We start from the raw sequence: 12,690 nt of genomic DNA on the forward strand, positions 1-12,690 counted from the left end.
TCTGATTCTGAAAATGTGAACTCTACTTGCGCAGAGCTTCTATCAATCCAGAAAAGGGGCGAACATACAAGATTACTGGCGCGACGCCTCCTTAGCGTTTTCAATCTCGCCATGCCGCCACGAATTTTGATATCGTCAGCTCGGGACTTGTCAATACTTAACCAAGCGATGGTACCTTGCCCGTGTTCAGAACTTTCACCGCAAGGAGCTTGGCGAAAGCAGGGAAAATGCTTCGAAATATATGATGCCTTGCGGACGGACCGGCGCCATGGTTTGGGCAAACCGCATGCCCCCTCCTTGTACTACCTCGTCACTAAATCGTCTTGTGCATTGTAGTGTGAACTATAACGCCTGTTTCTGGAGACATTGCTTCTTGTAGCGCTCTTTTGTGATGTCGTGACGCGTCTTGCCGAAGTTGCCGTTTTCACAAGCTGGTGACGATCTCGGTTCGCTGCCACTTTCTTTTCTCCGAACTTTAAATGTAATTTTATCGTGGCCGTAACCTGATCATCGTCATTTGTTCTGTAGTCGGGACATGGCTGATAGTATTGACATGGGGTGCGTCAGTAAAGGGACACTAAAGGCAAATACTAAGTTGACGTGGACTGTTTAAATACCATTCCAGAAATTTCGCAACGCTTGTTTCGGGCCAAGAAAATTTTTCATTTACGAGGAGATTGCATCGGAAGTGTCCGAATACCTTTATCTAAATTCAAGTCTCCCGCCACCTAACCGGGGGAGTGGTGACGTTGCATACGCCATCACCACCGTTTGCTGCCGTCGGTGAGTAAAACGGCGCCCGAGAGATATGGCGGTACCGAGCCAAGACATAGCGGCGGATTCACCGCTGCAGCTACTTTTTAGGTGCCGTTTAGACCGTTAGGGCACCCCACGACATAACATGGAAGTTGAATTCTCTGCTACTTGTAGATTATGCGAGTTTCGCGAGCGAGCAAGACCAGCGCAGCACTACGTGATAACGAATCTACTGAAACGTGAAAGCGTGGGCGGCGCATAGTCGAACGAAACGAAACCTTTCGACCGCCCGCGTCGTTCTCAAGGGTAATTTCAGTGAGTTTTTCTTCCTAAAAATGAAGTACAACTGGACAAATAGCATTTTTATTTTGTCTTATAGTATACGGATGATTTGTGCAACGAGTGGTTGAGTACTAGTGATAGAATTTAACTGGGGAGTGCTTTCGTCATCGGGCAAGTACTTCAATGTCCCGGAGGAGTCTCTAATCATGAATTAAGCTCCAATAGACGTGGGATGATCAAAGAAAAAAAATCACTGGTGCTCTCACAACGAACAAACATCTGTTAATGGAAAACAGTCCTAATTTTTGAGCTAATTCAGGTCCTACTTTGTGAAATAGGCCAGTGATCGATCGGTGTCGTCGCGCCAAGGTGAAGTCACCGGCAGCTGCAAATGTAGGTGCCGTGACAACGAATGTGGTGGTGGTGGCAAATTTTAATAATGAGTAATAGGGAGGCCTGCATCGCCTCCCGAATGCTCTCTACGAAGAAAAAAAAAATGAGGAGTCACACCGAGCATTGCTGCACGAAGCTTTTTCGCTAAAATTGCGATTCAGAAACCAATTCGCGAGCGCAGAACCTGGCTTAGCGTGCGCTGTTATCGCCTTCAACTGAAAGAAAATTTCGCATAGTAACCTCGCCAGTTATCCCGGAAAATTCAAGTGTTGCCATTTGGGGAAAATTTTCTATCCCTAAATAACGCGGGAATTTACTTTGAATGTATACGGCTGCCAATACGCGAACTGTTCATCCCATCGGTGATTGCCGACTAAAGGAGAGAAAGAGAGAGAGAGAGAACGAGGGAGAGACTCCCTGACCACTTGGCTTCGAATGACCCAGTTTTAGCCATTTGGTTGTTACAAAGACCACGTGCTTTTGATGCTGGCGAAGCATAGAGAACCTCATAAAAATATATTTTGTGAAGAAAAGCGCCATTTCACGGATGTTCGGAATGCTCCTGCAATGAGATCGTAGGTCTACTTTGATTACTGTTAAAAGTAAGAAAGGAAAATTTCTGTCATCAGAAGCCGACAGTGCCGCAACATATGGTACGCAATCTCGCGCTGTGTATCTTTACGTAGGCAACAATTGGCTGATGTTAGGCTATGCGTTTTCTTATCCTCTTTTACCTCCTTTTTGAAGGTGCTGTGCAGAATACATTCATTTAAAAAGCATCCATGAGGACTATTGCAAGTGTAAAACCGGTATCATACGGGTAGATTCAGTAGCGATTCAGCCCGATCGAGGTCAAATTCCTTGGTCGCGATAGGCTTCTTGCGCAAGCTAGCGGAAGAAAGCAAATAGGGCTAGCAGATTTCGGTTGTGTTCTGTGTGCACGCTCTTTGAAAGTTTGCGTGTGACATGGGTATAGTCTCTAATGTTAGCTCACTATTAATTCACGTGCCTCAACCTGCACGGCTGGTTCACTACCGACATGGCATTTCGATCTTATATAAAAAAACAAGCTTTTCAGATGGGCGGCCTTGCAGGAGATGAAATTGAAGATAGATTAATGCCCAGTCAATATGCGACCAGAAAAATTGCGTAACGCAAATATAGTTTTAGAAGAAACTTAAGTGCGCGCTTTGCTCCCCTTCCCCTCGTTTATTTTTTTCATGCCAAGGATGAATTGAGCATAAAATAATCGTTGTATGCACTGACGGATAGAAAACCCCATCGATATAAGGAAGTCACATTAGGCTGGCGAGCAGTTGCTAAAAAGAGTGCGTCGCGAGTATAAGCTCAGGAAAAAAAGCATCGCAAGGTCCTTGCAACCGTCGAGAGGACCCAGTTCCCGCTGCCATCATTGTCGCTTTACGATACTTTTGTTATGCCTTTTCTTTATGCTGACGAGCATAAAGGGACGATTTACATCTACATGACCTCAAAACGTCGTCGCCAACCAATATTGCCTGCTTTGTGTCTCTGAAAAAGACCTACGCGAAAGTCCCCACGGCCGTTCGGCGTTATTAAAGCAATGCGCGTGACCCTGTCTCCCAAGGAAAGCGCGCGCCATTTAAGGGGAAGCTGGATATTTGATATATCGGTTACTTTGAGTGGTGCAGCACTCTTCCGCCACCGGAACAAATGTTGCAGACCCACCACGTTCATGTTTCCCTGAGTGTTTCGTACTTCTGTGTGTGGCAAGCGTCATTGTGAATTGCCTTTGCCACGTGCCACACTGAGAGAGCGCCCTTCCCGGCGAGAAGTGAAAGTAAGGCTCATTGCTGTCTGGTCCGTCTTGCTTCCCAGGGTCACATCGCCATCTAGCATGTGTGTTATGCAGTGCAACCCCTTCACTTTAAGCGCTGCATGAAAGTAGAAAGACAACAGAGAGCGTGGTGGTTGGGCGTAACCGTGAAAAGTCGACTATAAGTAGGGCGAGAGCAATGCTAGCGTTGGCATAGTCCAGCTCACATCTACATAAATCGAGACGAGACGGAGCCTTGAAAGCATTCGCCCCTTACAATCACTGTGCTCTCCCTTGTGAAATCTGCACGTCGAGGCGTAGAGTGCAAGACAATAGAAATATAGGGACCACCGTTTTCTGGTCGACGTAATGGGAGTGAGAAAAGTGCTCACAGATGGGGTCAGTTGTCTTTCGGGTAGTTTGGAAAATACAAATGTTGTAGCTCAACTTTACCGCAGACACAATGCAAAGCGAGACTAGTATTCTTGGGGCGCAGAAATTTACGTAGGACAGATCATGGCAGACGCAGTAAAGACTTGGATAGGGCAGCACGTTTACCTCGGCTCTACTGAAATCCCAGCAGACTATTTGGAGCTACGTTGAGCACAGGAGGCACGCATGATGCGACTCAACAGAATAGCGTCAGCTTGGCTGTACAATGCAGCCGGATACGTAAGCCAGTTAGCCAACTCAGCTATATAGGAAGCTGGGAACGAGCGCACAGCGAGCCATTAGAAGAGAGCGGATTAGCCCGAAATTGAATCCTGATCCTTCGTTTATTGGTCGTCAGATAAGGTAATCCAAGTAGACTTGCCAAGCCTCAGACTCTTGGACAAAGCTTAGTGTCCGTCTCTCATTGCTCGACCTTTACGACCTTCTCACATTCGAGTGCTTTTGGTTTCTCGATGGCAAAAGGGGCTCCCCTCTCATGGCGAATGAGGCGACTGCATCTGCCAATTCAAGATGCTGCATCTTTGAGACACAGCAGGCCGGTGGTAATCCTAGGAATGGTTGACTATGGCGCCAGTGTGTCCCTTTCCGACCTTCACCGCCTCCGCGTTTGACGCGTGACTTCCTGACACAATGTGTGCGTCACCAGCTTTCCTAACGGCGCCGGCGTCGTCCTCGTTCTATTTCTATTTGTCTACTTCAGGAAAACGGCCTCTTCCAAGGATCTCCAATTACCCGAATTGTATTGCGCTGGCGGACTTCACCATATGCCCGCGAACATCCTTATTTCACCATACTGCGAAATACTGTCCCGCTCTTGACAATGTTTTCTATCACTCGACACCCGTTTTCTTTCTTTAATAAAGCGCACGTTGTATGCTCAGCATGTTGCAATATTCGCCCAATTTCATTTATGCCGGTTAATCTCAGCTAGAATTACAGCTAGTTCGACGTCTGTTGTCTAACGAATAGTGCCGTTTTCCTGTTTTGAATGGCTACACCTATAATTTCTCCTTTCATCGCTCGTTGTGCGTTACTTGACCACGTATCAAGTTCCCTTGATATTCAAGTTTCAACTCATTAGGTTACTAGAGATAGAATACATCCGTTATAAACTTCTAAACTTCTCAGGATGACGACAAGATGCTGAAATCATTAAGGCACTCCGGAGCTGTACTTCAAATATCAGGATGGCGGGGGGGGGGGGGGGAGGAGAGGAGGGGGGTTGGATGGGGGGGTAATGCTACGAAACAGTTGGCCCTGTATGGGAATAGTATACGCGCAGGTTTATTGCTATGGAGTAACGATGCGTTTGGGATTGTAAATGCACTTGTACACAGCGTTTTGCTTGCGCCTTCCCACGTAACAATGTTTATCGTAGCACTCTTCCTTGGACTATGGTGGTTCTCGTCATCAGTAGTTTCTTGTGAGTCGTCTCCGGCTTTGGTGAGCGGGACATTTCTTTGAGGTAGGGGCAGCTGAGCAGTGTATGCCACTTACAGACTTTCTTTAACAGGTTTTTTTTTTTCAGGCTTCCATTAATAGGGAGGTTGTGTGCTACAACACAACATCTCTTTTTCTTTGCTTTTTCAGAAATGAATACTGCGGAAACGAGTGTATAAAGGAGACTTCCATGCAGTTTTGACGTTTTTGGATGGTGTGGAGTAAGCTTAGTAGCACAGCTGCGCCATTGAGCGGTTATCGCAGAGATTGTTCGGTTTGACTTAAAAGAAAATATTGCTAATCTCGCAACAGCAGCTGTAATAATAATTGAACAATAGGCCATTTAGAAAGTGTTGCCTACCGTGCAGGCATGATAACTGTCCGACGTCTCGCAAAGTAGAAGAGGTGTTCTACGTGGCCTGTGAACTATATCATGTAGTTAGTACGTGAAGAAAGGTAGCAATGCAATTAATGATGTGACACTGGCGTGTTGGTGTGATAAGCCTGGATAGACACTCCCGTGGAAAGAGAGAGAGAGCAAATGATAAATGAAAGGTAGGGAGGTTAACCAGGACTGAGCCCGGTTGGCTACCCTACACTGGGGAAAGGGAAACGGGGACGGAAAGATTAAAGAAAGAAGAGAAAGTCCACCGGGGATATCGTTCAGTCACTCAGTCCGGATCACAGACGCTGACTCAACCCTGTATCTTCCAAATATCGCAGCAGCGCTTTTGTGGCCTTTTGTAGCTGCGATATGCGAGGCCATGGTCCCAAGATCTTGTTCAAGGTGAACGGTTTTCTATCTAACTGGTTGAGAGCTGTGCAGAGTTCTTGTCTTTCATTTTCAAATGATGGGCAGTAGCACAGTAGATGGTCTATAGTTTCTTCGACACCGCAGGCATTGCACTCGGCGCTATCAGCCATTCCAATTAAAAACGTATATGCATTCGTGAATGCGACGCCCAAGCGTAAGCGGCACAGCATTGTTTCCTCATTACGCGGAAGCCCTGGTAACAGCCGCAGTTGCATAGATGGATCGAGGGAATGCAATCGATGTTGAGTGAAACCAGGTGTCTGCCACTTCTCCAATGTCATACGGTGCGCTAGCTTGCCTAAGTGTTGGGCTGCGTCAGTCCGCGATAAAGGTATAGAAACAAGGGTTGCTCCTTCATGTGCTTTCTTAGCAGCTTCGTCAGCGACGTCGTTGCCGGAGATACCGCAATGGCCAGGCAGCCACTGAAACACGACGTCGTGTCCTTTCGCTATGATACCATGGTGCATTTCTCGTATCTCCGACACTAGTTGTTCACAGGACCCGCGACGAAGAGATGACAGAAGACATTGTAAGGCCGCCTTTGAATCACAGAATATTGCCCACCGATTAGCCGGTTGGTTGTTAATATAATCTACGGCACCTCGGAGGGCAACAAGCTCCGAACCGGTCGATGTTGTCAAGTGAGAAATCTTGTATCGGATGCTTAGTGATCGTGATGGTATAACCACTGCCCCGGTGGAGCTGGTCTGGGTGGAAGAGCCATCCGTATATATGTGGACGCGGTCAAAGTAGAAAGTGTGCAAACAATCCAGAGCTGCTTGCTTCAAGGCCAAGGTAGGCAGGTCGGTCTTCTTTCTTATCCATGGAACCGTAAGACGCACTTGAGGTTGTTTTAAACACCACAAAGCTGAGGTTGAACGTGCTGATGGTGTGAAGCCCGATGGTAGGGAGGCACGATGCTTGCTGACCTCGTTGGAGAAGGATGCCTGTGGTCGTCCCGTGGAAAGGTACCAATACAATTAATGAGGTAACAGGTGGCAGATCCAGCAGCTGCGTCTGCTCGATCATTGCCATGTATGTCACAGTGACTAGGTAACTACTAATATATTATATCGTGTCCTTCGTCAACTATGCGATGGTGGACTTGTCTGATCTCTGCGATGAGCTGCTCATGTGATCTATGGCGCAGCGCTGAGAGTACACTCTGTAAGGCTGCCTTGGAATCACAGAAGACTGACCATGCATAGGGTGGTTCCTCAAGAATGAAATGAAGGGCTGAGCGCAAGGCCCCCACTTCAGCAGCTGTCGTTGATGATACATGCGACGTTTTTAGCTGTATTTTGACGGATCTTGTAGGTATCACCACAGCAGCAGCTGAACTTGCAGATATGACTGAGAGATCGATGCAAACGTGTACGCTGCCACTGTGCACCTCATGTAAAAGTTCTAATGTGGCCCACTTCAGGGCTGACTACGGCATGTTAGCTTTCTTCGGGATTCCTGGGATGATGAGGTATATTTAAGGTCTGTGGAGGCACAATAAAGGTGAGGATGGTCTTGCTGCAGGCTTGTAGTTCGTTGGCAATGAGGTACGATTGGCCACAATTATACGACTGAAAGTTGCGTGAGGCCTTTCTGCGGGTAGAGCTTCAAGATGGTGAGAAGGTAGTCGGGCAACATGCGAAATATGCGCCATAAGAGCGTCGGTTGCCACGTACGCAGATATTGTGTGATCTCTAGCTATGAGAATCGTTGCCGCTGTAGACACACACCTCGGAAGACCGAGACACGTCCTTAGGGCTTGAGCTTGTAGCCCCTGGAGTACACGCATGTTTGTTTTGCAGGTGTTACCAAGCACAGGGAGGCTGTATCTTGCGAAAACGAGGAATAAGGCGTTATAAAGCTGAAGCATTGATCGCACCGATGTGCCCTATGACTTCCCGCCGAGAAATTTGAGGAGATGTATTATTGTCATTAATCTCTTCTTTAGGTATGAAATGTGCGGGCTCCATGACATGTCGCGGTCGATAATTACCCCAAAGAAGCGGTGTTTCCGTGCATTTGCAACTGCTTGGCCGTTGACACTTTCAGAGTAAAGCTTCATCGCCTTCCGAGTGAATGTAACAAAGCAGCTCTAAGTTCTGTTTTCGCAAGTACAGTGATTTTAACCTAACTGCCTTTTGTCGCCATGCTCGTACCTGCAGTCGTGTTACAGCAGACGCCCAAATGCAGATGTCGTCTGCGTAGATTGATACTTGATCTGTGTTGGGCAAACATCTGACTAGGCCAACGAGCACTATGTTGAATAGCGTCGGACTCAACACTCCGCCTTGCGGTACTCCACGGAACGTTTGGTGCTGAGTCGTGGCGCCATCCTCGGTCATCACGAAGAAATGCCTGTCGGTCAAATAACTACAGAGCCACTGAAAAATGCGGCCACCGATTCCGGCTTCAATCAGAGCCTCTATTATGGCATAATGTGCTATATTATCATAGGCGCCTTTTATGTCAAGGAATAATGCCGCAATGAGTCGTTTCAGACGTTTTTGATGTTGAACAAATATGACCGAATCGATGACATTATCTATGGATGAGCGCCCACGCCGGAAGCCAGTCATAGCATCTGGGTACACGTTGTAATTTTCCAGGTACCATTCCAGGCGCGTCAAGATTATTCTTTCCATTATTTTCCCTATGCAACTGGCCAGAGCGATGGAGCGGTACGATGACAAATCTAACGGTGATTTACCAGGTTTGAGAAGTGGAACCAAGCGGCTGCATTTCTATTCACGTGGAACCAAACCGTTGTGCCAAGACTCGTTGTAATTGTTTAGCACCATGAATCGTGCTTTCTGCCCAAGATTGGCGAGCGCCGCATAGGTAACGCCGTCCGGCCCAGGTGAAGAAGAGCGCCTGCAAGTCACCAGTGCCGCTTCAAGCTCCTCCACCGAAAACATTACATCCATGCGGAAATCCCGTGGCACAGGAGTGGCACATAGTGCAAGTGCACGTTGGAGCTGCAAGCTGCCAAATTTTAGCAAAATTCTTCAGCAATGTCAATTTCGCTGCGACCTTGGTGCAAAGCGAGGGATTTGATAGGAACACGCTGTTGCGGTGATACGCGAAGTCCACGCACGGTTTTCCATATCTGAGATAATCGCTGACGTGGATCCAATGACTCAGTGAAACGTTTCCATCTTTTAGATTGTAGCGCATCAATGCGGCATTGAATCTCCTTTTGCATCCGCCATGCCTCTCTGAGATCATGGATGGATTTAGTTCTCCTGTATCTTCTTTCAGCCCGTCGGCGAATCACTCGTAGTCGCTGCAGTTCAGCTTCAAATTCTTCATATTTCGGGAAAGGCTGAAAACTACGCCTAGCCTCTTGAATGACTTTTTGAATTTCGTGTTCCAGACTTGAATGGTTCCCTTGCTGGCACTACTTCCTACATGTGCGACCGAAACGCCGACAAGTCAATTCGCCGGAGGGTCGTGGAGGGGCATTTAGATAGTCCCTTGATCATCAGGTACGCCGGAATATGGTCGCTTCCATGTGATTCGATGTCTGGAAACCACTGCACGTTTCTTTCAAGACGCCGAGAAACCACGGTCAAGTCTAGGCAGCTGCTGTATGTAAGCCCGCGTTAATATGTCGTTCTACCATCGTTGAGGCTGTAAAGGTCGTGCTGTGTGGCAAAGGATGCTAGTCTCCTTCCCCTGGAGTCCATCTTCAAGCTCCACCAAAGCGGATGGTGAGCATTAAAATCTCCGGTGAGAATCGTAGGGCCGGGTGTCGCTGATGGCACGTCATGCAGTCGTTTAGAGTCGAAGCCACTTGAAGGAGCAATGTAAACAGCGATGGGTGTGAACGTAAGCTTATTCGTTTTCACAATTAAAAAAAACGTATTGGTTGTCGTCGTGAGGCGGGACTGGGTGCAACACGCCAGTCAGATCACATCTAATATGTACAATTACCTTGCTCACATCACCACAGTTAGTGGGCATGAATGCCTCATAGCCAGAAATGCGTATAACATTCTGCACGTTCGGTTCACAAATTACTAGGATGGGAAAACGGTTTTCGAAGGCAAAGGGTCTAAAATCTGAAATTCTCGTTTTGAGACCACGGGCATTCCACTGCAATAGAGATGCTTTCTTGACTTCCTTGTGCAAGGGCAGCGAGGGGTGGGCCATGGTGCGGTGCGATGCTTTCATGTACTGAAGTCAGCGCGTCCAGTACTTGCAGTGCACTACGAGCAGCCGGAGTGTCCATGTTTGTCAGTAGTAGACGCATGAAATTCGTGAGTGATTTGAGCGTTGCAATCACTTGTGAATCGTTGTCTTGCATTTGGTCAACTGGTGTGACATGTGGTTTTAAGTGGCGAGTCATATGCTGTGGCTCTGGCGCGTGGCCTGTCTTCGGCAGTGCTGGCCACACCTCACTTGATGAAGCATCAATAGCATGGCCGCTTTTTTCATTGACATTCGTGCTCCTACTGGAGACAGATGGAATAGGAGGCGGCGTTGCCGAACGAGACATTTCCCTTGAACCGGAAGAGGATTTCGTGGACTTTCGTTTCCGGGAGCGATGTCGCCTTATCGCCGCAGAAGCATCTCTGTGTGATGATCCGTCTCTGGCCATTTTTCTCAAAATTTTCTGCTCTTTCTTTAGGCATGGACAGTCTTTTGAGGATGCAGCGTGTGAGCCTTCACAATTTGGGCACTTCAGCTCCGTTGCACGGCAAGTGTCAGTGTCGTGTTGTTCGGAACATCGTGGGCATATCATTGTATTTCGGCAGACAGCACTCACATGTCCAATTCTTCGACACCTTCTGCACTGAAGTGGTTTGGGTACGAAAGGTCGTACCACTTGCCGAAAGTTGCTGACCTTTACATGTGATGGTAGGAGGTCACCTTTAAACACGAGCCTTACACAGGTCGACTTGCCAAGGCGCCGAGCTTGTAGTGCGGCAACACCATCTGTCGCAGGTTTGATTAAAATTGACAGGTCGCTGTCGCTAATGGATGTGTAAGTATCATAAACATTAACTTGTGATATAATATTTTTAAAATTTTCAAAGTTAAATTTTAGTGACAAGACGATGAAGACGAACGCGACATGCAAGCTATGAAAAAGGGTAAACTGAAATATAGATCAAGGTCTCCTGGGCGGGAAAAAAATACACACCAATGGACCAATGGACGCTATGACTGGCTGGAGCGATAACCTTTTTGGTAGAAAGTAACGAACATCATTCGCACCCCCTTCACTCTTGGTAGTTACACTCGGAAAGCTTCGAGAAGCCGCGCTTACAGGAATCTAAGACGATTCTTGCTATAAAATGTCGGAGGTGGCACGTTGTGTCAGCTCCTGATTAAAGGATGTAGTTCGAAAAGTTGGTTCGACTATGTGATCTGAGAACTCTGCAAGTAAATTAAAAGTGTAGGTTACACATATAACAATACATTCCAAGGCCATAGCTGATCGGTTGTGTCAACCATGCTAAGGTAAACATGGCTGGAGATATCTACAGTGGGGGTTTCGTGCGACGGTATTTCTTGCGACATCTAGATCGCGACATATTTAGAAAAATTTGGATTTCAGAAGAAACAGAAAGAACTGTGGGAAATCTACTGTGTGATAAAGAAAGAAATATCCGTGCGAAAGCCAGCGCTTCGGTGACCTATTTGTTTCAGGATCACATCATACACAGCAGCAGCAACACAAGTGAACGTGTTTCGTTATCGCGAGACTTTTATGTATTAGAATTAATCTCAAACATTTTCCACTAGTTTGGTGCGTGATAGCGAACAAGCTTTTATATTTGTAGAAATTGCGGTTTCCTTACATACAAGGGTGTGCGGGGAGAGGGAGACAAAATTTCTTTATATTTGGACATTGTGGTTATGGGCATCAGCCTACGTACAAGGTTAGCTTAGGGCGATGGAAGTAGAGGTCACGATGAACAATATAACGTGCATAGACTAAAACATTGCTAACAGAAGAAAAATGAGATTTTTTTCGGCGTAGTGGCGGACCCGCGAGAACTGCATCCCCCCTGTTCCCCAAGAAAAAAAAAAATAACAAGAAAGAAAAATTGAAAAACATAACGGCACTGTGGGATCAGCGTCAATCTGTCTGTCCTGTCCATTCTTTGTAGCTTCGGTCGGCCTGTTTAGCCCTGGCATTCGACAAAGTCCCTCAGCCGCTTCTGTGCGTTCTTGTGCCTGTTTGTACCCTCTCCCTTTCTGTGTCTGCACGCGTGCGTCAGGTATCGATCGAAGCCTTCCTCGTTCTCCGATGTCCACAGTGCGTAAAGTGGGCATGCAGAGATGGTCGAGAAGCAAAAGAAAACGGTGGCATAAGCAGCAGCGGCTCCCCAAGCCGAACCGTCTTGAGCAAGGCTCCGCCTATTCCTCTGCGAAAGACCGGCCCGGCGAGCCGCCGTCATCTGTGATGATGGTCTTCGGAGCTGCACCGGACAGCGGGATCTCCTGAGTGGAAGCTGGAGGAAGAGCCGCGTGGGGGTCGTTGCCGTCTTGTTTGACCGCGCAAATCGCTTTTGTCAACAACAGCCGACGTGTACTTGCACGTTGACCTCACGGCCTCAGCTTCTCGAATTTAGTTCGCGTGGGACGTGAGTTGTGAGCGATAGTTTTGTAGGAAAGGTGCGCACATCTCTGTCGGTATGCTCTATGTTTACATACTTGACAGAGTCTTGTATTGTGCGATGTTGTGTCGGGCCAGTTTGTTTGGCAGCGCTACACTCGTATTGTTGAGTTAAACTTGCCCGTG

This window comes from Dermacentor andersoni, chromosome 5 (assembly GCF_023375885.2).
Source record: "Dermacentor andersoni chromosome 5, qqDerAnde1_hic_scaffold, whole genome shotgun sequence".
Classification (NCBI taxonomy): Eukaryota; Metazoa; Arthropoda; class Arachnida; order Ixodida; family Ixodidae; genus Dermacentor; species Dermacentor andersoni.